At 32.0% G+C, this 27,302-nt stretch overlaps 1 protein-coding gene across 2 annotated transcripts in view; it reads left to right on the top strand.

Annotated features, from left to right (window-relative positions):
- Positions 1–27,302, top strand: part of LOC118202257 (serine/threonine-protein kinase NIM1-like) — an 85,363-nt gene that overhangs the window by 26,529 nt on the left and 31,532 nt on the right. Inside the window, exon 1 of one of the 2 annotated variants that reach the window (XM_035374407.2) lies at positions 14,971–15,093. The exons of the other annotated variant lie outside the window; for it this stretch is intronic. The gene's annotated coding sequence lies outside the window, so the exon portion shown is untranslated. Of the gene's footprint in view, positions 1–14,970; positions 15,094–27,302 lie in introns of those variants that run through there. 2 annotated transcript variants of the gene reach the window in all.

The raw sequence follows: 27,302 nt of genomic DNA on the forward strand, positions 1-27,302 counted from the left end.
AATTTAATCCACAATGTTAAGTACAATACCTGTGCTATTCGATTTTTGTTAATCAGTATGACTACAGTTTAAGCAGGGGCGTAGCTAGAGTTTCCAGCGCCCGGAACAACTGAAGAATTTGCGCCCCTTTCTGTGTGCCAAGAATGGAAAAGATTTCATTAAAAAATTTCGTAGCATCAATTTAACGCCCCTCGGATGCTGCGCCTGGGTACAGATGTCCCCCCTTGCCCCACCCTAGCTACGCCATTGAGTTTAAGCTATATTCAAGAAGTATGCAGAGCTAAGAATACTGATAATCCGTTTCGAAAATTGCATAAGACTATGTGATACAAAAAGAATTTTAGATTTAACCGCTCTCTTTTTAGACGACATTTTCCATTCAGCCTTTTGAGCCATATTTTAACCAAATTTAACTTAGTAGGTTTCTTTTAACGTTTGTAAAAGAATAATTAGTATCAAAGAAATAATAAAGACTTATTTTGGTTAAACTGAGAAAAATGCAGGTTCGTTTAAATCTTCAGTTGCATTATCATATAAAAAAATTTAAAAGAATACCAATGTTTTTTTCATTAGTTCTAGCGTGCACATATCAGCAAATATTAATATTAAAAAAGTCGGAATTTATTCATCATTGCTATGTTTGTTTTCTGCACACGTACCCACGTAGAAGATTCATACATACGCGCTGTCACGAACTGAGTAAATAAATGAATAAAACTTTTTCATCAATAAGTTTCACGCATATTTAAACGAAAGTAACTGTCATTTGTTACAAGAATATCAATTATAAATGCCTTTCTGTTTAGAATACGGTATTACTATTACCTTACTCATAATTAATATCATAATTTCTAGAGCTCTTAAATATAATTTTGTTTGAAACATAGGAAATTTGCATTTGCTATATGAAGATAACTGCATACACTGTCAATACATATGTATATATGTTACTACGTTAAAATTCCGAAATCTAGTAAATCCTAAGCCAGTAAAACCTAGCTTTTACCAAAGTGGCTTGGTAAAAGTCCGAAGTATGCTTCAATATGATTCCATTTCGGTCTTTTACCAAACCTTTTAGGTAACAAGGGATTACTTAATTACTTATGACAGGATTTTCCGTTCGCAGATATATTACATATAGTGTGTCCCAAAAAGGTTAAAACACACTTTGATTTTTTAATTGATGATATAAATTGTAAAAGGGATCAAAATAAGGTGTGATTTAAGATTATGTCGATGGAACTGTCTTACAGTTACTTTTCAGAGTCGCAAGAAATAAAAATAATAAAAAAAAATCCAATATTTATGGTATTTCACAAATAAGATATCATGTGAAAAAGCTGAACTCATGGACAATTCTCTCGATAACTACTGAAAAGATTTCACTTATTTTTAAAAATAAGTTTGGCAATAATTAAAAAAATTAAATTGATAGCTCAGAAAAAAAAAAGATAAAAATAAAAATTTTGAAATTTAAAAAATAAAAATATAGTATGTTTTTCTTTAATACTGCTACTTTAATACTTCTTACTACCTGTTACAACAAGGTTGACTGTTATGGCATTTTCAATTACAAAGCGGATCAGCTGATTTGCACTAACTCATCTTTGTAGTACAATTCTTTGAACAGTTACGTGTTCCGAGCTCTTTTTGTCCCTCAACTAAAGAAAGTTTTTTACAACTTCACGTACACTGATTTCTTCTGTACCCAACATCTTTGGTGTTTAAAAAATTTTCTTTGCAAAAGGTAAACTGTTTTCTTGTGTACAACGATTTTTATTTGCCAAACTTTGTACCAAGATCATAAAACTCGTCATCTTTAATATGTGTAATAACGGCTATTACTGATTTTGGATCGATTTTCGATTTATCCATATCAGGTACTTTTGTTTTAGCATTTTATCCGAGGGTAGGTTTCGGAAAGTTTTCAGTAGACACAATCTTCTTCATCTTCGCCTGCTTCTGAAATCCTTCCTTAGCTGTTTCTCGAAACACTTTCACATTTTGAACTTCGTTGATAATCCCACTCGTTATGTCAGAGCATATATCTGATTCTCTTTTTTGAATCTGAACGTCAGTATCTACTTCCATCGTTATACTTGATTCTTTTTTACAAGTATCATTTTTATTATCTTGCGATTCAAATCAACTGTTGATTCAAGATTAGGGACCTTCATCATGTGCATTAACCATGCATTCATTATTAATATTTATAATTTTTTCTAAGTCCTCTTCATTGGCTATGTTAGTAATTAAATTACGTGGCAAAACTGAGTTAGAAAGTCCCAGGTTCACAGGACAACCAAACATAGCTTCGTAAGGTAAACATTTGATTCCCTTATGATATGCTTTGTTTTTCATTGCTTGAACAAATTTCAATACTTCCGACTAATTTTTTGTCTTATTTGTTATATTGCCAACATGTTCTCAACGTCTTTGTACGCCCGTTCGACAGAACCTTGCGATTGACTGTGTCTCGGTTTACCATGAACTATTTTTATATCACTCCACATATCACATAAACTGTTTATAATTTTGTTGCAAAATTCCCTCCCATTGTCGGAATGAAGCATGCTCGGGGCTGCAAAAGTTGTGAAAATATCCAAAAGGTGATACGCTACTTCGTCAGCTCTTTTATTGTGTAAACTTCGGAGTAGGACGAATTTTATAAGATGTTCTTGATACACTAAACTGAAATTCATATCAAGATCAGGATTGGACTGCATATCTATTAGGTCGACTTGGCATCGAGAATTCATTTTGCTATGCACAGTTGATTTGATTACAGTCTCCGTTTTCACAGTTTCTTGTTCTTTTTTTCCAGACATACGTGACGATACATTCTACTGTTACATTCTTGTATTTGTGATTCAGTTCTTTAATCATACGGGTTCTTCCACCATGGCTAACTGCGATATGAACGTCGGTATGACGCTGAAGATTTCATCAATTGTAACATAATACAACAGTTCTGCTTTTTCTGCAGATAATGGTTCTATAAGTTTGTCCTCTCCTTCAATATATAGAATATCATTACATTTTAACCTTCTGTAACGAACTGTTTGTTGTTCCTTGTTCCATTTTGCTTTTTTCACTTCATTTATTAAAGTAATCTTGTAAGCTAAATCATTTTGCTTTTTTCACTTCATTTATAAAGTGTATTTCTCATTTGTTATATAAAAGATGTTATCGTGCTTATTGTTTACAGATTCTTCAGAAAAATAAAAAAACGCAAAATATGTTAAAATGGAAACAAAGTGCTTCTATTTTAGATCGTAGCCGCTTACACTTGTTTGAATAATCTCGAAGCTAGACTGCAAATGGCGTAAATAAGGACAGGAAAGAAAAGTGTCGCGACGGAATTTGCGTGCGCAGGCTTTCTCAAGGTCGATTTAAATCCCTCGTTTCGGACTTTTAAAGGAAAGCGTAGGTAACTCCTAGGTTTTACTGCAAAGGCCTGGTAAAAGGACAAAATGGAATCATATTAAAGCATACTTTCGAACTTTACAAGCCACTTTGGTAAAAGCTAGGTTTTACCGGCAAAACATATGATTTAGTATACTTCCGGCTTTTACAGTAACATATATACATACCGTGAATATTCATACCACGTTGGCAAAACTCCCTACGTGGACTTTATTTTCACAACCAGTGGTCGTAGACGTATACTTCCAGTTACGAAAATGTTTTAAGTGACGCAAATATTCCGCTTTAGTATTTTTAAATTTAAGAAAATCTATTTTTAAAACTTTACGGAATCTAACCTTTCATATGTTCCTGCGGCTCCTGAACTTTTATTTAGGAAATTTTTGTGCTCCTTATAAAGAAATAAAGAACAAAATGTTTGACTCACTTGCGGTAAAAATTGACTGAGATATTTAATTTCAAAATTTGCGATTTTAAATGTTATAAATTTCTAGTTAATTTGCGTGTTCTTGGCTACTAGAACCTTAAGGAAGTGTCAAGCGACTATTCACAGCTCTTCTTACAACTGTAAGTCCAAGGAAGGGTTAAAATACTCTTTTATATTCACTCAAAGAAACACTCAGAGACGGCTTCTTCTCGGGCTTTAACTTAAAGTAGAAAATAAAAAACTTAACGAATTCTAACTAGCTAAACTTTAGCCGAAGCTGTACAATGATAATTAACCGAGTTGGTCCGTGATTAAACCTCACCGGCGAATGCTAACAGGCACGTAAGACTACGGTCGTACGTAGTAAGATAGGTTTAAAGGACATGATCCGAAGACAGAACACGCTCTACTGAGAACTTCTGAGCTCTTCTACGAAAGATACTGAACTTCCCATTAAATACTGGTTTTACTTCATTTACATGAAACGCGAAACTGAAATCTCATTCTGTCAAAGAGTTGTAGGTGGGAAAAAGAATTTAAAGGAAAGGGTTTCAAAACTTAAAATAACTAATTATATTATTAATTAAAATAATAGTAATTAATTATTTTAATTAAAATAATCTCTACAACGTCATATACAATTTGCATTGAGGGATCGGTAATAGAATAATTCGATGTTGATTTTTTTCCCTTAAATATCATTCAGCGATATTACCTTGTAATTTTCTACTGTCTTTTATTTATAAATTTGTTATATTTGTATACCGAAAGAATTTTCAGACAAGTAATTTATGAGTGTTCTAAGTCTAAAAATACATTTTTAATGTTCTCTTGAAGTTTGTTTTACATCAGAATCAGAATCTGGTAATAGTGCAAAAATTCATTAAACTACAAAGATTTTTTTTTTAATTTTTAATTAATGCAAATAATATTATCAGCTTGCTGCATGCATATACTGAAGCCTGACAATGTTTTCAAGAACACAAATTCTATAAGAGTAGCAGGCCCCCAGCGCTGAGCAGTAAAGTCGCTGAACACTGATAGTTCGATGTGGATTCGAAAACCGGCAAACAGGCTGGCTGCATGGGCGTTTTCGGTCTTTCCCATGCCTAGTGTGGATACGAAGTAGTTTCCCTTAGAATGTCCTCAAAAGAAGGCATTTCTGCTGTTAGGTAGATAGCCGTAATGGGCATTGCCGTATTAATATAAACTAAACCAAAACTATTCCCAAATTCTCTAACGAATCAAATAAGCGAACGCAATGAGAATGGAAGAATTAAAAAGTAGAGAACAATTCCAACTTTTAAATTGCATACACATTTTTACTTGGCGGTAAAATTAAATGGAATTAAATAAGAAATAAATATTATTAAATAAAGATTAAGCGAAGGTGGATCAATTGAAATATAACTCAAACTTTGCGCAGCAATCAGCAATAAAGGTAACAAAACAAATAAAGTCATGAAATTAATCAAAAACTTCACTGTACACAATTTATCGAATAAAAACGCTTGTTAAACATTTTCAAAGCAGAAAACTCGTCATTGCTTTAACTAAATGATAAAAGGAGACACAATCAGTAATGATAAACTGCGACCCAATCAGAGCTAAGCAACGAACATACATTTTCCTGCAGATAGGGAAAAATTCGTTCATGCTTTCACTTTGCGGGAAGAAAGGAAGAAAAAGGAGAATACTAGCTGATTGCGTTTACGGCACACCTTTCCTAATATAAGATTTTGTAAATAAGATATCCATTTTGAAAAAAAAAAAAATTATTTTAATCAATATTTTTCACAATAATATGCATAGAAATTCTCATTACTCTTAACACACTCAGTTACATACTTAATACACGCAATTACTCTTAACATACTTTTTCCTAAACTGATATTTTACATAACTTTCCAAATTCTACATTTTATTTTTAACTAGCAGCTACGCGGCCAGCCTTCGTCTGGCTTTTAAAGGTACCAGGAAAATGCCTGAAGGAAATAAATAAATAAATTAAAAAAAAATTAAATAAAATGTATTACATATAACAAAATTACAATGAAATAAGCAGTATCCCTTAATACAAATATTAATTATCCTAATAAATAAATTAACCAACTTCCCGTTGCCTTCTCTCAACAAACGTCCAGTATTCAAGAGAAACATTAAATTTAAAAACTGCACAGAATTATCGCCCTCATTTTTCCAAGTGGCAACATTGCTTATTTTCAACAGTAAGCAGTCCAGTATACAGTTGAATAAAAAACTGTTGCCAAAACCACATTTCTAAAAGAATGAAACTATTCATAATGATGCGATAAAATCGAAAACATAAAATTTAAAAAAATCTGATTCGAATTTTGAAAAATCGCTTCGTGGTGCATTGGCTCTTGTCTATATGCACCTATATACCACATTTCATAGCCCTAGCTCTATTAGCTTACGAGCAGCACGAACGAAAGACACACATACTCTTTCTTTTATTATATGTAGACATTAAATATGCAAGAAAACATCTCCCTATTCAATTTTCGCACGGCACGTAAATATGATCCCCGACTTTAATACCAATTATTTGAATCGATTTTTGTCGTACAAGACTCAAATATTTTGGTTTTTGATTTATTTGAATACTGCAGAGCACACGAATGCTTGTTATCTGCGTAAGAAAAGGGCTGTCTTTTTGTATAAAGTTCTAAGGTAAATTGATTCTTGTCCACGTTACGCAAGGAAAGGAATACCTTTGTGGAAGATTTTCTAAGGGAAATTGATTCGTGTCCACGTTATGCAAAGGAATGAATGCCTTTGTGGAAGACTTTCTATGGGAAATCGGTTCTTATCCATGTTGCGCATGCGAAAAAACTCGAAAAAGCTCATACAACCAGTTTGTTCCCTGAGATTCGAACCCAATCGAACTACCAACATTCAGAAATTATACCGCTCGGCAACCAAAAGTTTTTGTTTTTATTCTCTATAGCGAATAAAAAAATTCCCTAAATATAAGTATAGGGAGAGGAAGAATGTGTAAAAATTTAGATTTCTTATTTCTTACATAAATAATTTCTTTAAATTTAAAAATGTACTTACATGAATCTTTACGTCATATAAAACATTTTTGTAAGTATATGTCTACGACCAACGGTTGTGAAAATAGGCGAGATAAGAAATTTGTAGATGCAGTGTGTAGGTACGCATTACCAATGGTTAGGTAATGGTAATGAGTAGGTATGTATTACTTGGGATGGCCCACCAGCGGCCGAGCGGTAAAGTCGCTGAACACTGGCAGTTCGGTCCGAGGTTTGAATCCCGCGAACGGGCTGGCTGCATGGGTGCTTTCGTGGTTTTCCCCATGTGTAACGTGTATACGAGAAAAGTTAGAAAAGAAGTTAAGACCCTTAGAAAGTACTCCATGAAGGCATTCCTCCCCTTAGGCAGATAGCCCTCGAGATTTTGTCGTAATTAAATAACCTAACCTAACCGTATTACTTGGGATTATGTTTCTGGAAAACTGCCTAAAATACGAGGGAATTTTACGAAGGTTTCTTTTCTCTAAATAGAGAAAATATGGATGACTGTAGAACTATTGATTTCTGTATTTATTGTTATTTATTAATTTTATTTCGTTTATTTATTCTCTTTTTTTTTCCATCTATTTGTCCATTTATTCATTCTGTCTACGTCACATTTCGAAAAAACGATGCGGAATATTTTTGTTTTAAGACTTTTCGAAATGCTAGAATGTCTTGATGATTCCAATGCTAAATCAAGACGACATTTGGGCAGTTTTAATGCATATTTGTTTATTTTTAGCATTTTATCAGAGGGAGCATAAAGAACAATAATATGTTAAAAAGTTCAAAAATATCAATAAACCTTATAGTATATATAGTTAAACAATATGGAGGCTTTCGCCATAAGTGTAGCTGTTTTAAAACAGTTTTTTATTTTGCTTTCCTTCTTTCTCTATATACATCTCATTCCTTATCAACGAGATTTTATTTAAGGTGGTTATCGTCGCTCTGGACGATATAGTGATCAGCAAAAACTGATCGCCAGCTCGAAATTTAGGTTTTGAGTTCAGTCTCGTGTAAGGTTTGGCCGTATGTATGTGCCTCATGGGAGCAATATCAGTCTACATCTTGTGCTTTCTATGGGTGACGCTGTTGATAATGAGAAAGCTAATCTCTCTCTATATATATATACACGATTGTTCACCTAAAAAGTGAAAAATATGAAATCTCTCAAGAAACAAGATCGGAATATAAAATTTCTAATGAAAAATAGGCATTTTTAAATCTTCACCTAGTTTTATATCTAAAAAAGCCTTAGTGTTCCTTTTTTTTAATTTTAATATTTTTATGTATTTTATGTGGTAGTAATATAACACATAATAGTAATTTTAATAATATTTGTATATAGTAATGTCTGAAAATTTTTAAACCCAATGGCAATTATTAAAAATTTACTTTTATATAATTCCAGTTTTAGCTACATATAGAGCTTTAAAACGAATCACAAACAAATGAACGATAAGAAAAGAAAGAACCTTATCTATTTATGGAACATAATTGCATACCATATTTAATAAAAAAAAAAACGTTTTAACAGCAATATTACCTTTCGCATGTTTTTCCTAAATACGACCTGTTTCGCTTATAAAATCTTCCAGGAAAGCTTCTCTCCTTTTGCAAATGACTGTTACTTGCTTTGCTTTAATTAAAATCAACCAGCCAACCTTTTAATGAGATTTACATTTAACTACTGCTATCTGCGAGCAGAATATTTTAATTTAAAATTATGACTACGTCATAATTTTATGATTCTATCTGTACTGATAAAGAACTGTCAATCATATTGGTAATAATCTTTCGGTTTTTTCCGGTAATAATAATGAAAAAAAAAAGAGTTTTACTTTTATAGAAAATTTTATGCTGCAATAAATATATGCGATGAAAATTCTTCTTTACTACGGTGTATAAGAATGAGAAAATGACTAGCCTGTAAATATATCGATCTGGTTATTTATCTCTCATTAAGTTTACTGCCGTATATATCCCCGATCAATTTTCCAAGAATTCGTGATGTCAGGAAATACATTAAATCTCCCAGTATTGACAGAGGTAATATTTTCTATCAGCAAAACAAGTATGATGCTTTAAAGCGTCACGCGTTTCTGTGTTTGTTTGATCCGTATTTTAAGTTCATAAATAGACGGAATAAGTTGTTTCTCTGCAAATTATAGCAATTGAAAAATTTCAAATCGTTTTCCAATATGTTATCATACAGTTCCGTGGTCGTTCATGTTTAAATGAAGATATAGTTTATAAGCTATTTCTCCCTCCTTTCTGCATGCTTTCGTGGTGTAACGGTTAGCACACTCGGCGCTTATTCGAGAGGTCCAAGTTCGAGTCCCGACGAGGGCATTGCACATTTTTCACGTCTCCTGTTATCAAAAATTCTAATGACTATACAAGTTTTAGAAAAATATGTGCTTATCCTAAAGCAAAGCATTTTGCCTTTGGCTTGTACAGAAGTTGAAATATTATAATATGTGAAAATCTTAATATTAATATTATTGAAACGTAGAAAAAAATATATTTTAATATTATATTTGTGTTCAGAAAGCTTGTGGCGGATATTTATGTTTTGAAAAGCAGCTGACTTTGAAGTATAATAAATTTCAGTAGCTGGTGATCCACTATAGTAGAGCTCAATATCTAGACCAATTACTTCCAAAATTTGTCGAGACAGAGAACTCATAACAATATATCTAGACTCAAAAAAAGCTCGATTTTGTGTCAAAATACCTATATTAGAACAATGCTATATATAAAACTAATATATATCCTAAGTCGCGCTCTCAAGACGTGAAACACGCAATTTGAATTTTGTTAATCAGGCCAATAGAACAAAAGATATAGCATTGTGTTTTTTTTGGGGGGGAGGGCAGTGTACTTATGTATTCGAGATATAAAATATTGAAGTCAAAATAATGATGGCTGACTTTAAAAAAGGCAAAGTCAGCTATCATTATTTTGACTTCAATATTTTATATTAACTAAAAGAATCCTTGTAATATAAAGTGCGACATGAGTAATACTAAATAAATGTAAATGAAGAATGTAAAACTTCAAAAGTAAACAGAACATTTTAGCCTTAGAAGTTACGCAATAATAAATAATTCCTAATAATAAAACCCAAAGTGGCTCAAATTTAAATGCACAATATGGATGTAAGGAAAGTATTATCAAGCAGCTAAAACGTACAAGTAAGAAAACCAGTCCCGGACCAGAATTCTATTACCATATTCCCTCCCTTTTTTAACTAATTTTATCTTTCGAAAGAGGAGAGGGAAATTATGCGAGTAATATAATTTCGGAAGAACGCGGTTATAGTAAGAACATAACAAATGAAAAGTAGTCACGGATAAACTACTGGTAACAGCCACACTGTTATTTCTTTAAAAGATTTTTGTTATTATTTTAAAATTAGATCATGCCTTTTTCTTCTTCATTCTTATTTCTTTTATTATTTCTTTTTCCTTCTTTTTTAATAAAAGAAAGAAAGAATGCATAAAAATGTTATCACAATATCTGAAGGCAACTAACCACGATATGATTCGTTATGCGCGATGTGTCCTGTTATCTTGTAAAGCCTCAGGTTCACCTCATATGAATGATCATCAATGTGACCGCAGTTTCCAAGAGGGAAACCGGAAAAACAAGGAGAAGGCAAGAGATTAAAAAAAAAAAAAAATCCAAATTTTGAAAGATCGAACACGACAGCAGCATATAAGGCTGCTGTCGTGAGCTGGAACATAATCAACAGGAATATCGTGAAATCATATGTTTGGGAAGTTTCTGAAGTATGAGAAAACTTGCCACTTCCGCGTAGCTTAACAAAGAAACTGCACAAAATACATTTCACTTTAAAAAAAACCAAGGGTAAAATGGATAAATGTTAATACAAATTAAATATACTGAATAAAAAATACTAATATAAAGAAGGCAGTTTACCAAAAAAATAGCCCTTAGAGGGGAAAACTATATTCCGTAGAGTAAGGGGGAAATTATGCGAATATTTTTAAAATTGTCAGAATCTAGGTCTAAAAAGCTAGGCGGGTATGAAGGATGGTATATGGATCTTTCTAAGCAAAACAAAATTAACCATTTTATCGCGTTACTCAATTAATAAGGTATATTTTACCTCGTGTCCGTATGCCTTCGTGGTATAAACAGAAGCGCGCTCGACAGGTATTCGAGAGATTCAGAGCTCGAATCTCGGTTAGGGCATTGCGGATTTCTTCAGTTTTTTGACATCAAAAAATGTTCCAAAAGTAGGGCAAGTGGTACTTGAAACAGGTATGATTATTTCATAAATCTTGTAAGTAAAACTTTGGTGGACGATAATTCATCACTATCAGGATGCGGCAATTGGATCTGCTAATCCCCAGTTGTCCTTTAAAAGGGGGTTGTTTTCCGCATGGCTTCATGATGTAACTGGAAGCACCCTCGATGCGCACTCAGGAGGTCCGGAGTTCGAACCCCGGTGAGGACACTGAACAGTTTTTTCGTTCCTGCATCGATCGATATACCTAATGACTCTAAAAAATGCATTTAATTGTTCTCATTAATTCAAATAGTTTTTTTTTCTTTTTTTGTCAAGGCTCTCTAGAATTATCTGTGTTTCTAACGCAGATAATTCTAGAGAGAAAATAATAAATTCTAAGAGGCCTTCGTAAATACTTTTATAAAGAAAACTTGCTCGTATATATGTTACACATTGAAAGAACTGCAATAATGCCCATGCAGACCCATTTGTTGATAATGGAATGCTGGCCGAGCTATCAGTATTTAGAGACCTAAACCATGCGGCCCCTGAAGGACTCTTAAAGATGATGTAAAATTTCCTTAAGTATCTGAATAGTGAAGTCAAGGTAACTTAAAATAAAATAGAATTTTTTACAAACGGCTCAGCTAAAGATTAATTTATTTTTCTTTAAAGATGAAAACTAAATACTATGTATTTCTTTTGTATTCATTTCCCACGTTCTAAAAAGTCGTCCCGAAAGATGTAGTGAGGAAACTTCATGAAGAACGTTTTCGATCATTCTTTTCCTCTGGCTTGAAACGGATATGATTATTTCATGAATTTTCGAAACGCATAAGCAATTCTATTGCGTGATTTGTTGGCATAAAAGCATATCTTAAAGCATGGGAACTTAGAAAATACGCATTAATGCTTCGTGCGGAAAATAGCATTTTTCGATATTCATTACTTCAGTATTGTTAAAGTGTCCTTCACAGTACTAAGTTAAATTTAGCCAAAGGAATTTAGTAAGCATTACTAAATCAATACTGAAAATGTGTTGTTATATAGAGCCTTAGAGATAGATATTTGTTAGCAATAAAATGTAAGTAAAATTTATCATAGTAAAACAATTCATATTTAATTTGGAAGGTAATGTGTTAAATAAAATAATTTTTCCATTGCTCAGAAATTTAAAAATTTTTCAAAACATATTATTAGCGATATAGGAAAGCAATAAATATACAAACCGGATTTTAATTTTCAAAATAAATAAATAAATAAATAAATAAACATAAATAAACTACGATTTCAACAAGTTATTTTTGAAGTAATTCAGACAGCAAGAATTTGTTAAGATAGAAACGCCGATTAATTACCGTTTACATTGCATTAAATTGTACCCTTCAAAATCTGTGAGATAGTAAAAAAGCGCTTGACAACTGGAATGACATGGAACATTTGGGTAACATTATCAGGTGCTACGTTCATAGTAAACATACAGGCAATCCACACTTAAAGGTTACGGAAGATTTCTAAAATATTAGTTGTAATTATGTAAATATTATGTAAATAAAACATACATTTCGAACGTGAAATCCCAAAAGTTGAATCTGTTATTAATTATTTTTCTTGTAATTTTACTGCAAATAATTATTTAAGTATTACGTAGTTATCGTATGTGAATACCAAATTATATATCAATAAAATGATTTTATTCCTTTTTAAAATTTTTATTATTATTATTTTAAGTTATTGCAAGTAATTATGTATGTAATAAAGACTTTCTCAGTCGGATAGTTCTGAAAGTAATAATGTAGAGAATGAGAAGGCGATCTACTTTCCAGCCCATTTTAACCTGCTGTGGAAGTGGTCACCATAGAGAACAAGATTATCAATGATATTTAACGACATTAGTTAGTGATATACTCAGAAATTTTGATCACTTCTTGATCAGAGGTAGTCATTTTAAGAAGTTGGACGCCTTTAGAGTTAAAATGCAGTCCATTAAAATGTTTGCTATAAATTCTATGCTTCGTTATTTGACTCATACAGTTTGGATGCAGAGATTAAAATTTTCGATGCCAAGATTAAGATTTTTCGGGTTTTAATAATTGAATTAATAAAGTCGTTTATTTGGACTTCAGGCGTGAGCACAGTAACTGTTTTAAAACTAGTAGGCAAGCCTGCCAGATGAGCGGGTTGCAGGCAAAGCAATATTTATAAGTTATGTGTACTGAAAATCTGAAAATAAAATGAACTACAAAATTAAAGTACTGTACACGAAGTTGCTAGCTGCGCCAAAACAAAATTTATAAATTCTGTATACAGCTGAAGAACAAATGCACAAAAACATTTCAATATAAATGAAATCAGTTCATTCTTTCCAAGCTACAATGCCAAACCAGGAAACGAAAACTTTTGACACTTCAGGTTAATACATATATATCTATGATGTCATGATTTAAATTTAACGTTATATAACAACTTTTTCTCAATATCAGTAAACGAATTCATGTGGCAATAACATATCCTGTCAATTATTCTAACCCGAAATAACAAGGTCCGCACAGAACTCTTTATTTAAAATGCTCACATACCGGAAGCATTTTTGACATACAATGACGTCACATGCAATCACGTGCTTTCTTCAACGTCAGAATATGACCTTTTATATTTGTAATAATTATATGTTTAATGTTTCACAATGTCACTTTTTTTCATATTTTGTTAAACTTACAAATTTTTTATTAACAAACTCTACGATTTGAAAGCGAGGAGTGGCAACACTTTTCGAAAAAAAGTATTTTTATCTTCAGCTCACGAAACTGTTACCACTCGGAAAAATGAGTGCGAAAATTAGCGTTTCAGAGTTTTTAATTAATATCTCTGCTGATTAAAGTCGTACGAAGATGAAAATGGTCGAAATGGCTTCCCACGAAATTTTGGAATCCGAGGATACCTCTCTCGAAACTCAACTCCCTGCCGTTCCGGAGATGATGTCACAAACAAACAGACAGACGCGCACAGATTTTAATAGTATAGATTTCGCTCTTTTAAACTCCTTTTGATCTCTAGAGATAATTATATTACAACAAAAGTAATATCTAATTTAAATATTTGCTTATTATATTTCAGAAGAAATTAGTATTGTTACGTACTTATTAATTTTGTCTTCCTGCTTTTCTGAACGAAAACGCACAATAATTATTTTTCGCAATGGCATCCAAGATCTCAGCGAAATTACCGCACTTATTTTATTCATTCGAGTTTAAGTAAATATTCTGTTTAATAAATTAGTTATAAATTAGAAATCAGTGGTAATAAAAATAACTAGTCTTCAGCACTTTTATCAAGTTTCATTTGAAACCAAAATTCTACTCTTCACCAACTTACTGAAGTTCTGAATGATACATTTATCAGTTCCTAAAACAGAAATTTTTAATAAGTTTTATATGTGAATAATTATTCTTTCTGTCTTAATTTCATTTAGAATTTTTCTTAAAACTATCTTCTTTAATTTTTAACATTGAAGTTCGTTGACCAATATGTGTGTTGACACTTAGATAAAAATAACCTTCAAATTTCATTTTATCTGACACTAAAATAAAAAAATTATTGAATTTGCTGAAAAAAAAAATAAAACTTCGTATGTTTTTGTGCCCTGAAGTTTTGAATTGTGCTTCACTTTTCCATCTTAAGTTCAAGCTCAAGTAAATTATCAGTGTATACATGATAAAAACTCTTTTGAAATGGATAATTTATCGTACATTTTGATAAAATACCGAGCTTGAAGGACTTGTTGATCTTGTACAACGTATCGAATCTTTATATATCTCAGTTGTTGATTTTGCGGATATTTTAGTTCTCTTAGAAACAAAAATTTTCTACTTTAAACTTTGTACCTTAGTTGAAAACGACCAGTGTCCAGTTTCCAGGTATTTGAGTATTATTTTGGTTTCAAAAAAACTTTGAACCCTACGTGTATATTATTCTCAAGGACTAATTCTTTCTTTATACTAGAAATGTAATGCAACTGCATTTAGTTTTAACAAATAGATGAATAATGCTACAATTATAATAGTATTTTTTCACTTTTAATGCTTAAAACATTGATTGATTTCTTAAGAATCGGTACAACTTAGAACGTAATATTTTTGTCACGAGAATACCTGATTATCGTACAGAAACCAGAAATTTTTAGTTCTAAGACTGCTTAAATGTCACGATAAGAGCACTCAACGTGACTAGTAATTTTAAAAGACGACGTATATAAAAAAAAACCTTAAACAAGTGTAACTTCTACTGTTCGTATGTGTTAGTTCATCTTCAGTATGTATATATTAAACGTGACTGATACGCAAAATTATCATCGTGAGACATGTTTCATTTTTTATTAATGCCTGATAAGTGTAATTTTTAATTAAAATTTTGGATTCTAAAATTTCTTAAGAAAACCACAATTTTATGCATATCGGTGCTGACTGCATTACTAGAAGTGGCAGATTTACTGATATACGATTTTTTTTAAATGCTTACTTACTTTACATTACTTTTAATTATTCAAAATACAGATAATTAAGATGCTATATGTTAATTCATCTTTTTATTAAAAACTAATACATGACACATTTATTGTTTAAGCTTATTGTAGGTCTTTAATATGCTATCATGTTCTGAACTCTTCTAATAACTTGCATCCTAGAAATAGTTGATAAGATATGTTATTGTTTTTAATATACGAAGAAACTCGCATGCATCTTATCAAAAATTCAAATATTGCTGACTTATGGGTCATATTATGTATAAATAGGATATTTTTGCTGATTATTTATCAACTAATACAGGGTGGGTGTGAAATAGTTTGACCAGTGGATTGTGATATCAACAACACGAGGAAACAGGAATCATGAAACTTTTCCGCAATGGTACAAAAGCTCATGCGCTTGCAATACTCGGAAAAAAGAATAGAAAATAAATTTTCGCAAAGTTTCATGTTTATATATCCAAAAATAATGGTGTTTCATGAAATCTCCAATCAATGTAATCCGTTTTTTCAGGGAGTATTTGAAAGACAAGCCTTGCTAATACTACCAATCAAAGGTGATCACCTAGTTTCCGATATGCAAATCAAGGCATTATGTCACCTGACGGTAATCCAGCGCTTTGCGTAAAGTTAATATATGAGAGAATTTCTTCTATACAGCATTTGTTCTCAGTGTGTTAGGAATCTGTTTGTAATGGCTCCGAAGTATAATTTAAAAGAATCTATGAAGTGCCAAATCATTGGTCGTTTATAAGCAGAGCGGACAATCATCGAAGCAGTGAGATGAGTGAATGTTTCAAGGCAGAAAATCTCTACGCTAAGAAAACAATTTAAGAACTCTGGTGTGATGTTATAGTAAAGTGATCTGAACAAGTTCGCAAACGAATAACGACTGCTTCTGAAGATCGATATTTGGCAAGGACTGCCGTCGTAACAGAATGTCTATTGCTTGGCAGTTAAGTTCAAAGCTTGCAACCGCCACTGAAACTGTTGTATCGGGGTATAGTGTATACAGCTACCTTAATGACAAAGGCCTTTATATCAGAAAGCCAAGAGTATAAGTTTCATTTTTTCCATGACAAAAAAGGGGTCGATGTAATTGGTGAGAACATCAGACCTAGATTGAACACCAATGATCCCATGTTCTCTTTACTGATCAGTTGAGGTTTCATTTAACATTTGAAGAAAGTCAGGAACGGAAAATCTTTCTGTGAAGTTATGAAACCTAACCGCTTCGCTGAAGCTGATGTGATTGGTTACAGCCGAAAACGTCGCGGAGAAAGCAACGCAAGCTGAAAATGTCATAATACAAAACATTGCGGGAGAAAAGAAAGCTAAGACATAACAGCTCAGTTCTAAAACATCGTGGTACAAAATATCGTCGTCTAAAATAAAGCAGATGAAAACTTCACAGTTTAAAAACATGATCATCGAAAATATCGTGGTAAAAATAAAGCACCTACAAATCATCGCATGGCGATAACATCGCACACTTGCGTTTTTCAGGTTTTAAAATTCGTAAATGCATATTCGCATAAAGATTTGGAAGCATAACAAATGCTAATGACGCTTTAAGAATAAACGGAAAGAAAACAAGCTATAATTTTCACCAAAACAATATCATATTAACAAAGGTGAAAGAAAGTAATTTGATAATTAACTAAGAAATTTTTATAGCAGTAATCTCATGCAGTTATTTATATTCCTTTTTTCTAAACAATTTTAGGCTGTATTTTTCATGAAAATTTATGAGTAAAACTTTATTAAAAAAAGATTAAGTTATTAACTACCTTTGAAAATTAACTATATACATTTAAAATTCTATTAAGTGCTGTATGTTGCATTAATTTTCTAGTCATTTTCAATTTTTGTATGCTTAAGTTTACTTTTTACTTTTTCAGTAAAAATTCACTATGTCATTAAAAAATATGAAATATAAAAATAAATATATCTTTCTTCCCTTCTTACGCTTCCGAATCATTATGCGACAATGCATTTACAGCTTAACCTGAAAAACGCATGTGTGCGATGTTATCGTCATGCGATGATTTGTAGGTACTTTATTTGTTACCACGATATTTTCGACGGCGATGTTTTAAACTGCGAAGTTTTTGAACTACTTTATTTTCGATGACGATATTTTGTACCACGTTGTTTTAGAACTTCGATGTTTACTCTTTGCTTTCTTTTCTCCCACGATGTTTTGTATCACGACGTTTTCGGCGGACACAATCTGACTAGATGTATGTATGAGCAATAATGCTTATCCACTTCGAGAAAACCTCTAGGCTCAGCGAATGCTGTGTCAAGCAAAATCTCCTGATTTTATCCCGGTAAAGAATTTATGGTGTTACCTTTACTTATGTGGTACTGGGAAAGCAGTTCCACGGAGACATCCTCCTTCTGAAAATGTAAATGCCCTGAGGAGAGCATTGCTGGAGGAGTGGATATTAATTCCTCAACCTGAGGTTAAAAACGGTACTGCCAGCATGAAAACACAACGTGATATGTATATACAAACCAGGGAAGATAACATTCTATGTTAAAGTCTTAAGCCTTAATTTTTTCTGAGTTGTTTGTTTTATTCTTTTTTATGAACTAATCTTGCAACATGTTATTACCATCTTTATAGTTTTATGCTACAGTTTTATATCATATCCAGTGCCATTAATTTTTTTCTTTGTGTTCATGTATTATGATGTTATATATTATTACACACAAATTCACAAAATTATAGCTCACATTTTCTGAGAAATCCGTGGTTTTATACATGTAAAAGTAATTGTGGACATGAATTTATATCACAGTTACACTTAGCATAGTATAGCGTAGTACTTTTTTCTCAAAATTTTCCAATTTCCCAAGATAGTAGCACTGCAACTGAAGCTTAAGATATTTGCAGAATAAACCAAATATCAAAGTCTTTTCTGTAAACAAAACTTTTGCAGTGTAAGGTTTATCCTAAGTTTTTAACAGTTTAATTAAAGCTATTTTCAAGTCCCTTCTAATTTTAGCTTACAAATTTCCTGCCAGAGTGTGTTTTTAGAATCTCGGTTAATGCAAATGAAGGAAGAGCGGTACTTAGGTCAAAGTTTCACTGACTGACAAAATTAGAGAGCCAGAGATTCTGACTAGTGTGCGTTTTGGCTGCACTCTCTCTAAGCTATTACTACGCTCGGCCATATTTCAGGCCCTTGATAGCTTCGCCGTGTAGTTAGCATTTAGGGGCCAACTCCTGTAGAATTTTGATAGCTTCGGTTATATCCTTTTAGCTAAGCATTAGTTAAGTTTGATTTTCTTAGTACTCTTGAGTTCAAGCCCAAGTGGAGGCTTTTCTGTACGTCATGAGAAGAGGGCCATCTATTAATCCTTATTTTGAGCAATAAAGGGTAATTAACCCTTCTTGAGTTTACGTTTCTGTTTCCTGAGCTAAAGCGGTTATTCGCTTATCAGTTCTCAGAGTTCCACACACATAGTTGTAAATGCAAGGTTGGAACCCTATAGCAGAAATTACATGATGAGCTGATGTATTACATGAACGACTGTGATGTTGCAGAAACGCTATAGCGATTCCATAAGATATGTATTTTGTACAATGTTCCGTATTCAAGCCAAGCTGTGCGCTATATAATTTTGAATACACCATGGTATATTCGAACTCCCTTCCCAGTGCATGGATTACATAAACGGTAGAAGGCCATATGACTTTTCTTCGATGCATGCTGCAGTCATCGCGAAAGTTCATCACTAAGAATTCAGGATAAGTTCTCATCCAAATCTGTACCAGAGAACAGTGCTTAAAGCTCTACTATCAACATTATGCATGTTTCCGTGCCGCTTTCAAAGGATAAATTTTCGCTGGGCAGCACATCTTTGCTATAGAATTTTAGGAATTTGGAGAGGGAGGTTTCCTCACTTCAAAGTCTTAGGTCAGACTGTAGAGTCATTAGGCTAATTGAAAACAAGAGGGATTGAAATATTAGCAACTGTCTTCGCCGGGAATCGAACCACGGACCTCTGGAATACAGGTCCAACATGCAGAACCACTACACCACGAATGCACGCTAAAAGGTGGGAGAAATACCTTATAAGACGAGACACAAACAAGCATGCAGCTGGTTTACTTTTGTGGTCCGGAGATTTTTGGAACTAACTCACAAATTACATATCCTTCAGCGTCAATGTTCTGAATTAATCTTGTTAACGCATGTGATCGCAGAATAAAGAGCACATAATGCTTTACAGAAAATCATTTGCATACAAGTCTGTGCCCTATCATATTGGATTACAGGAATGAAACGACATCATCAAATTAATTTTGGTCATCGCATCAGCCTCCCGCCATTTTTTCTGGTGATGTGCGTCCTGGTGGGTCGAAATTGTTTCACGATGGACAGTTAGAATCATTACTGGCAAAAGATTAATCTCAGACGCTTATACAGTTGTCTGAAATACTAAATTTAGATGCGTCAATTGTTAATAAGCGTTTAAAAGCAATGAGGATGATTCAGAATTTGGGAAACTGGGTACAAATGAATTGACAGAAAAAGACGTTGCCAAAAGCCTAACTATTTGTGAAGAGTTGCTTCAAAGACAAAAAATCAAGTAATTTGTATGAAATCAAGGGCATGTCGCTTCGAACCACCAATATCAACATCAAAATCGGATATTCATGGAAGAAGATTATGCTGTGCCTTTGTTGGGATCAAGTCGGTGTGGCGTACCATGAGCTGCTGCAACCTAATCAAACAGAGGATGCTGAACGCTAAGACGCAATAACACACAATTACTTAATTTGAATAGCGCACTAAAAGACAAGTGGCTCGCACTCTGCTCAGTTACATGATAAAAAAATTCTGCTTCATGATACTGGCAAACTGCATATTGCAAACCAAGTGAAGAGAATCTTGAAGGGATTTACTCTACCCGCCATATTCACTAGACATCGCTCCTTCCAATTACCACTTGTTTCTGTCCATGCAACATGGCTTTTCGGAACAACTCTTCACATCTTTTATCGATCTCAAAATTGGCTGCATAAATGAATCATTTCAAAAGAACCTGAATTTTTTTTTATCGAAATATCTATTTGTTACCCAAAAAGTTGGAAAATGTTGTAGCTGCCAAAAGAGACCACGTTCAGTAAAATATCTGATACCATTCTATTAAAATAAATATGTATTTTCAGTCCAAATAACAGCGAGTACCAAGTAATAAACAATTTTCTTTCCCCTTTACAACTGTTTCTATTTCTTCATTGCCTTCTATTATTTTTTGCTGTAGTGTCGGATCATTTCAAAAACTTATATTTCCATTATCTTTCATTCTACGTACGTTGCTCTAATACCTATTCTCTGTTATACTTGATTTAGAACCTCATGCCATTGTGAAATCCTAGTGTTCATGTTTGAAATTTTCAAGATACCATTAGGTTAACTACAATTATGTAATTTTTTTACTTCCTTGTACGAAGTAAAGGAAGAATTGTAATAGCGAAAATTTTCAGTTCAAAGAAAATATCCATTATGACTGCTATTGAATGCAATTTAACGATTTTTTGCGTGAAGTCCGTACGTAAGGACAGAATAAAGGACTCTTTTTCCCAAAACGGATTGTGAAAAGGATTTAAAATGGATTCAGAAGAGACTTTTTCGTGACGTCTGTACGTACGTACGTATGTATGTATCTCGCATAACTCAAAAACGATTAGCCCTAGAACATTGAAATTGTGTATATAGGACTGCTATAACCTTTTGGGTACATAAGGCGGCACCAAAAGTATATATATATATACCCACTCCGTTACCGGTCTTCAGTGAGTTCTGTTTTTCATTCTTATATATTGGTAAATTATGCATTTTTTGCTTTAAAAATGATTGAATAATGTTCCGGTTAAGGTTTTATGTCTTTAGTTAATCTTCATGCAATAGTTATAGAATTATCAACAATTTAAAAGTTGTTTAAGTGCTACTAAGTCTAATGAAGGCGTCTTTTGTTTACATTTGAAACTCTTGGTAGGATAGTGAATTAAGTCAGGAAAAACTTCGGTGTCTTTTTGGCATGTGGGACTAAAAGTAAACTTTCCGTTTTTTGCACCGAAAACTCTGTCTTTCTGCCTGCTGGCCTAATTGCTTGTTTTTGCGCAGAAACTTTAATTCTAAAAACTTTTTTAAACTGTTTTTAACTGCACTTGGTGTTTTATTTTTTTCTGTTATTTTACAGTATTTAATGAAAATGCTTTGAGGTTTCAATAAATTTTTGCCTTGCCGCGAAGTGAGAAAAGAATTAATTGAATGAGAAATATATCTCTAATGAAATTCGAGGAAATAATTTTAAATGAAATGCAGCAAAAAATGCGTATAATTTAATATTCCATACAAGGAAGTCATGTGGTGTACACGTCAGATTTTGTTTACCTATATTTTCATGTAACACGCACGCATGTCACCCTATTTATTCAACAAAAGATGCAGTGATTCCTCGCTTTCCGTGGCTGTTATTTTGTCAAGTTATTTTATGAACCTCCTCCCTCCCCGTATGAAATTCTTATCTGTCTGTAATATATATAAATAACTAACCCTACGAAGCCGGGAGCCATAATCTTCGATTTCGGTTGAGCTTATGTATTATTTATAGCTTGTACAAAAAATATTTTTTATTATTTGAGTATGCATCTTTTTAAATGCATCCGCTTTTGACACTTCCGCAAATATTAGCTCTAGGAAGACCTATCTAATTTTTCAGAAAAAAATCAATATAATTACATGCAACGATGAACTCGAGATACATATCCGAAAGGAAAACAATCTAGCTCTTTGCTGCGGGAAAAGATGAGTCTTTTTCTCATTTGTTTTCCTCTAGTAATTCCTAAATATAAAGTCATTTTGTGTGAACATAATTGAATTCCTTGTCCTTCACCGTGTCAAGCAGACCGAAAATGAAATCTCAGACACCGTAAAACAATAATGAAACATATACCGTGACATTGAAAGAGAGGTATGAATAATAAAGTTTTTTTCGCTCTACATGACATTCAGAACGTCGCAAGAGAAGAATAGCTTATCGACGTTCCCCAGACGACACGATGAGAAATCTTCTACCAAAAAAAAAAAAAAAAAAAAAAAAAAAAAAAAAAAAAAATAGATTTCAGTACTTAATGTCGTTGGTAAAAAGAAGCTTTAGATTTAAGATAAAAACAAGCGACCTGTTACTAGCCACACAAAAAAAAACTAAGCTTTTGAGAAGTGTGTTCAAAATATTAGTAAAATTTCATTTTAATCTTATATTTTACTAAATTTTGTTATGTCTGCTTATTATCGATGGCTTACCTTTCATCAGCTTTTAGAAAAAGTAATCAGAATCCGGATATTAGTCACGCTTAGAAACGCTTACGAAATTATTTCTACGTGTGGTAGAATGAACTACTACCTTATACAAAATTACTCAAAACTCATTTAAATTTAAAAGGAAAATTCTTGCACAATTTTATTTTTGTATTTGAAGTGTATTATTAATTTTTGCATGAAATGATAAATGACATATAGTGCGTTGTTTTCATTTTGAATATCCAAATATATTCGAAAAAAAAATCAGACAGGCTTCTCACTTTAATGATTTATATATTTTGTAAAATACCTACATTAATACTAGCTTTACAGAATACGAATATAAAAACAAAATTTAACTTATTTCCTTTTGATTTTTCTGATTTTGTGTTAAATGATCCATTATGTATTTAACAATAGTGAATATAACTTCATTAAAAAGCTTTACACATTCTAATAAATATGCTTACATTCTAAAAATAAATATATTTTTATATCTGAACACATTTATGCAAGACTTGTTACACATATTTTATATCTGAACACACTTATGCAGGACTTATTACACATATCTGAACGCAACTTATAGAGGAATCAATGTATTCCCTATATGAAATATAACATAACACTAGGATATATTTCCATTCTAAAGATATACTAAATATATACTCGTATACTTATATTATATACTTATATTCATATACTTATATTATCTCTACATATAATAAAAGGAAGAGTCTGTCCGTGTGTGTGACTTTCGTTCGCGCTACGGGTAAGCTAATAAAAAGATAATAAAAATAAATAAATAAATAAATAATAAAAGGATTTTATTTTCATCTCAAAGTATATACGTAGACCATTTAAAAGTAAAACGTACACTGAAATTTGACTGGGCAAATACGTTTAATTTTGATAAGAGCAAATGATTGTTTTTTCTACTTGCTCAGAAAAAGGTTTATTTTTAGTTCGGTATTTAAGAAGGAAGATTAAGTTTAATTTTAGTTACAATAATTTTTTACTTCTTTGTACGAAATAAAGGAAGTACTCTAATTGCGAAAAATTTCGGGTATCATGTTTCAACGAAAATATCTATTTTGACTGACCTCAAGTCCATTTGAACAATATTTTTGAGCGGTATCTGTACTTACGTGCAGAATAAAGGACGCTTTTTCCCAAAACAGATTGTAAAATGGGTTTAAATTGAATTCAAAACAGATTTTTTTTGTGACGTCTGTACGTACGTATACATATATGTATCGCGCATAACTCAAAAACGAGTAGCCTCAGATTGTTGAAATTTTGTATATGGGACTGCTATAACATGTAGTTGTGCACCTCCCTGTTTGGTTGCAGTCGGCTGCATATATATATATATGGTTTAAAGGACCAGCCCGTACGTTGTTGTAATTTTTGACTAATAGCAGACCGCTATTTATTTTATTTTATTTTGATTTTGATTTTAATTTTACATTGCTCGGAGTTGCAATTGCTTTTAACACCCTAATGTGTATTTCAGCGGACGCGTCGGGAAAAAGGAACAGAGCAGTGAAGCTCCAAAACAGGATTTATTCCAAAAAAGATATATTCGGGAATACTAATGTTCTTTTATAAAAAAAAAATTTCGCATTAAACAAGAGCTTCAATGGTCTGTTTCGGCGAAACGCGTAATAGTATTTAACCTAGTTCGACAATCAGTTTTTTTCCCTTAAAATGCCAATTGAGAGTACGAGTGGGTTAATTTACCATTTTCCGCTATATAATTATAGTATTTTGTTTTGTTGCAATTTGTGTCTTTATTTTAATTTTTACTTTTTATGTATTGGCATTTTTTCAATCTATGTTTTTTTATGTACTTTCCTTGTATATTTTTCCGTCGATCTATTTTTCATGTGAGTTAACTTTTCACATATCACAACGGTCAGATTAATATTTTCGTGCATTAGCAAGTCTTCCAGCATTAACCTTCGCAGTTTTTTCGCGTGTTCACAGTTTTTTCCAGTTTTTACAGACAAATTTCTTCTTAGTTTATATTGTTGTAATACTGCGTTAAAATATTTCGTGGAGCTACAGCTTCTGGTAACTTTTTGGCAAGATCGCTGCAATGTTTCTACCTACTACTATTATTTCATATCTTTTTGCAGCATTATGCGCAAAATTTTTAAGACCAAATAGGTCTTACGTCTAATTACTTGTTTGCTTTACATTTTCTTTTTCAATTATATATATATATATATATATCCATTCTGTTACCCGGCTCAGTGAGCTCTGTTTTTCATTCTTATATGTTGGTAAATTAAGCATTTTTGCTTTAAAAGTGATTGAATAATGTGGTTCTTATGTTCCCGTTAAAGTTTTATGTCTTTAGTTAAACTGCATCCAATAGTTAGAGAATTATCAACAATTTAAAAGTTGTTTACTAAGTCTAATTAAGCCGCCATTTGTTTACATTTGAAACTCTTGGTAGAATAGTAAATTAAGTCTGCACCAACTTCGGTATCTTTTTGGCGAGTGGGACTAAAAGTAAACTTTTCGTTTTTTGCACAAAAAAATCTGTCTTTCTGCCTGCCGGTCGAATTGCTTGTTTTTGTGTAGAAACTAATTTAAATTGTAAAAATTATTTTTAACTGTTTTTAATTGTATTATGTTTTTCTGTATTTTACAATATTTAATGAAGCTGCTTTGAGTTTTTATGTATTTTTGCCTTGCCGCGAAGTGAGAACTGAATTGATTGAATGAGAAATATATCTCTAATGAAATTCGAGTAAATAATTTTAAATAAAATGCAGCAAAAATGTGTATAACTTAATAGATCATACAAGGAAATCATGTACACATCAGATATTTTAAATATGTAGCCTCCAAAAATGTTTTGAAAACTAAGGAAATAGCAACCTGGTTGGATTCAGCAGTACAGACATGCCCAATCGCTTACGTTTTTATTACAAGCTTTGTTTGTTTCAATAAATTATTTTCTGCCGTTGTTTTTTAATGAAATTAAAATAAGTGCTGTTTTAACACTAAGTTTGAATTCTTTCGACATATTTATTCACTACTATCATGAATGAAGGTAAAAATTAATAACTCAGAATAAAATGCGTTTTTTTATTCTTCGTAAATGTTCGACCGACTATTAAAAAATTTAATAACGTTGTATAGATGTAAGTGAGATAGAGAATTCAATAGAACTCAGATTGAATATATAATTGCTTTTATTTTGATTGCGAAATTAATCATGTAGATTTACTAAACAAAAAAACTCTCTCTGACATTATTGTGATGAAAAAATGAACTTGCATTTACAAAAACAATGCATCTTTAGCAGGAATATTCAGTTTCTACTAGTTAACTTAACATATATAACTTACAAGATTTGTACAGATCTTTAAAGGTGAAGAATATTCTTTATATAATATTCTTTACCTTTAATGAAAAAATGGCTAGGACTTTATATAAGCTCATATTTGTAGAACTTCGACGAATTTTCAGGAAAATAATATATTCTTGATGTCCAAAAGCTTATTTAAATTACTTTTAAACTCATGTACAGTAACATTATATTTGTCTTATTGCAAATGCAATGAGAAAGGTATAATTAGTTGGAAAATTAATTTATCGTGTAGATTTTCGACACATTTAAGATAATTAATGTTATTTTTTAATCAAGCAACCAAACATGGAAAAAGTAGTACATCTTCGTACTGTGGACGCTTCACACTGTGTTCTAATCCTTGCGTATATTACAAAGTTTACTTTAAAATATATGCATTAGTTTTTATATCCATGTTATTAAGATTAAAAATGCAAATATTGATAATGTTAGTTCGCGTATGCCAGTACTTTAATCACCTGACATTTCATACTGCCACAGGTATTTAGAAGCGATATTTGTAACAATGTTTTTGCATTTTTTATTTAGTACAGCAAATCGACATCGTAAACAGTTTCTCAGAATACTGACTTATAACTGGAAATGAGGTACTGAACACTTATTATTCATAAAAAATCTGATGTAGACACCACATGGCTTCTTTGTATGCCTGTTAAATTACAGACATTTTTTCTGCACTTAACTTAAATATATTTTCAACTTAAAATTAACTTATCTTTCAAGGCAAGTTGAAAATGACACCCGAAACTGTAACTTTTGAAATTAAATATTCCGGTGAATTTATATCGTACGAGAATCAAACTTCTTATAATTTTATTTAAAACTTTCCCAAATGTAAGCATAGGAAACAGGAGACTGCAACGAAAATTAGATTTCATTATTTGTCCA

This window comes from Stegodyphus dumicola, chromosome 6 (assembly GCF_044657685.1).
Source record: "Stegodyphus dumicola isolate Sdum_Otavi_A_Nest chromosome 6, ASM4465768v1".
In the NCBI taxonomy this organism is placed as follows: Eukaryota; Metazoa; Arthropoda; class Arachnida; order Araneae; family Eresidae; genus Stegodyphus; species Stegodyphus dumicola.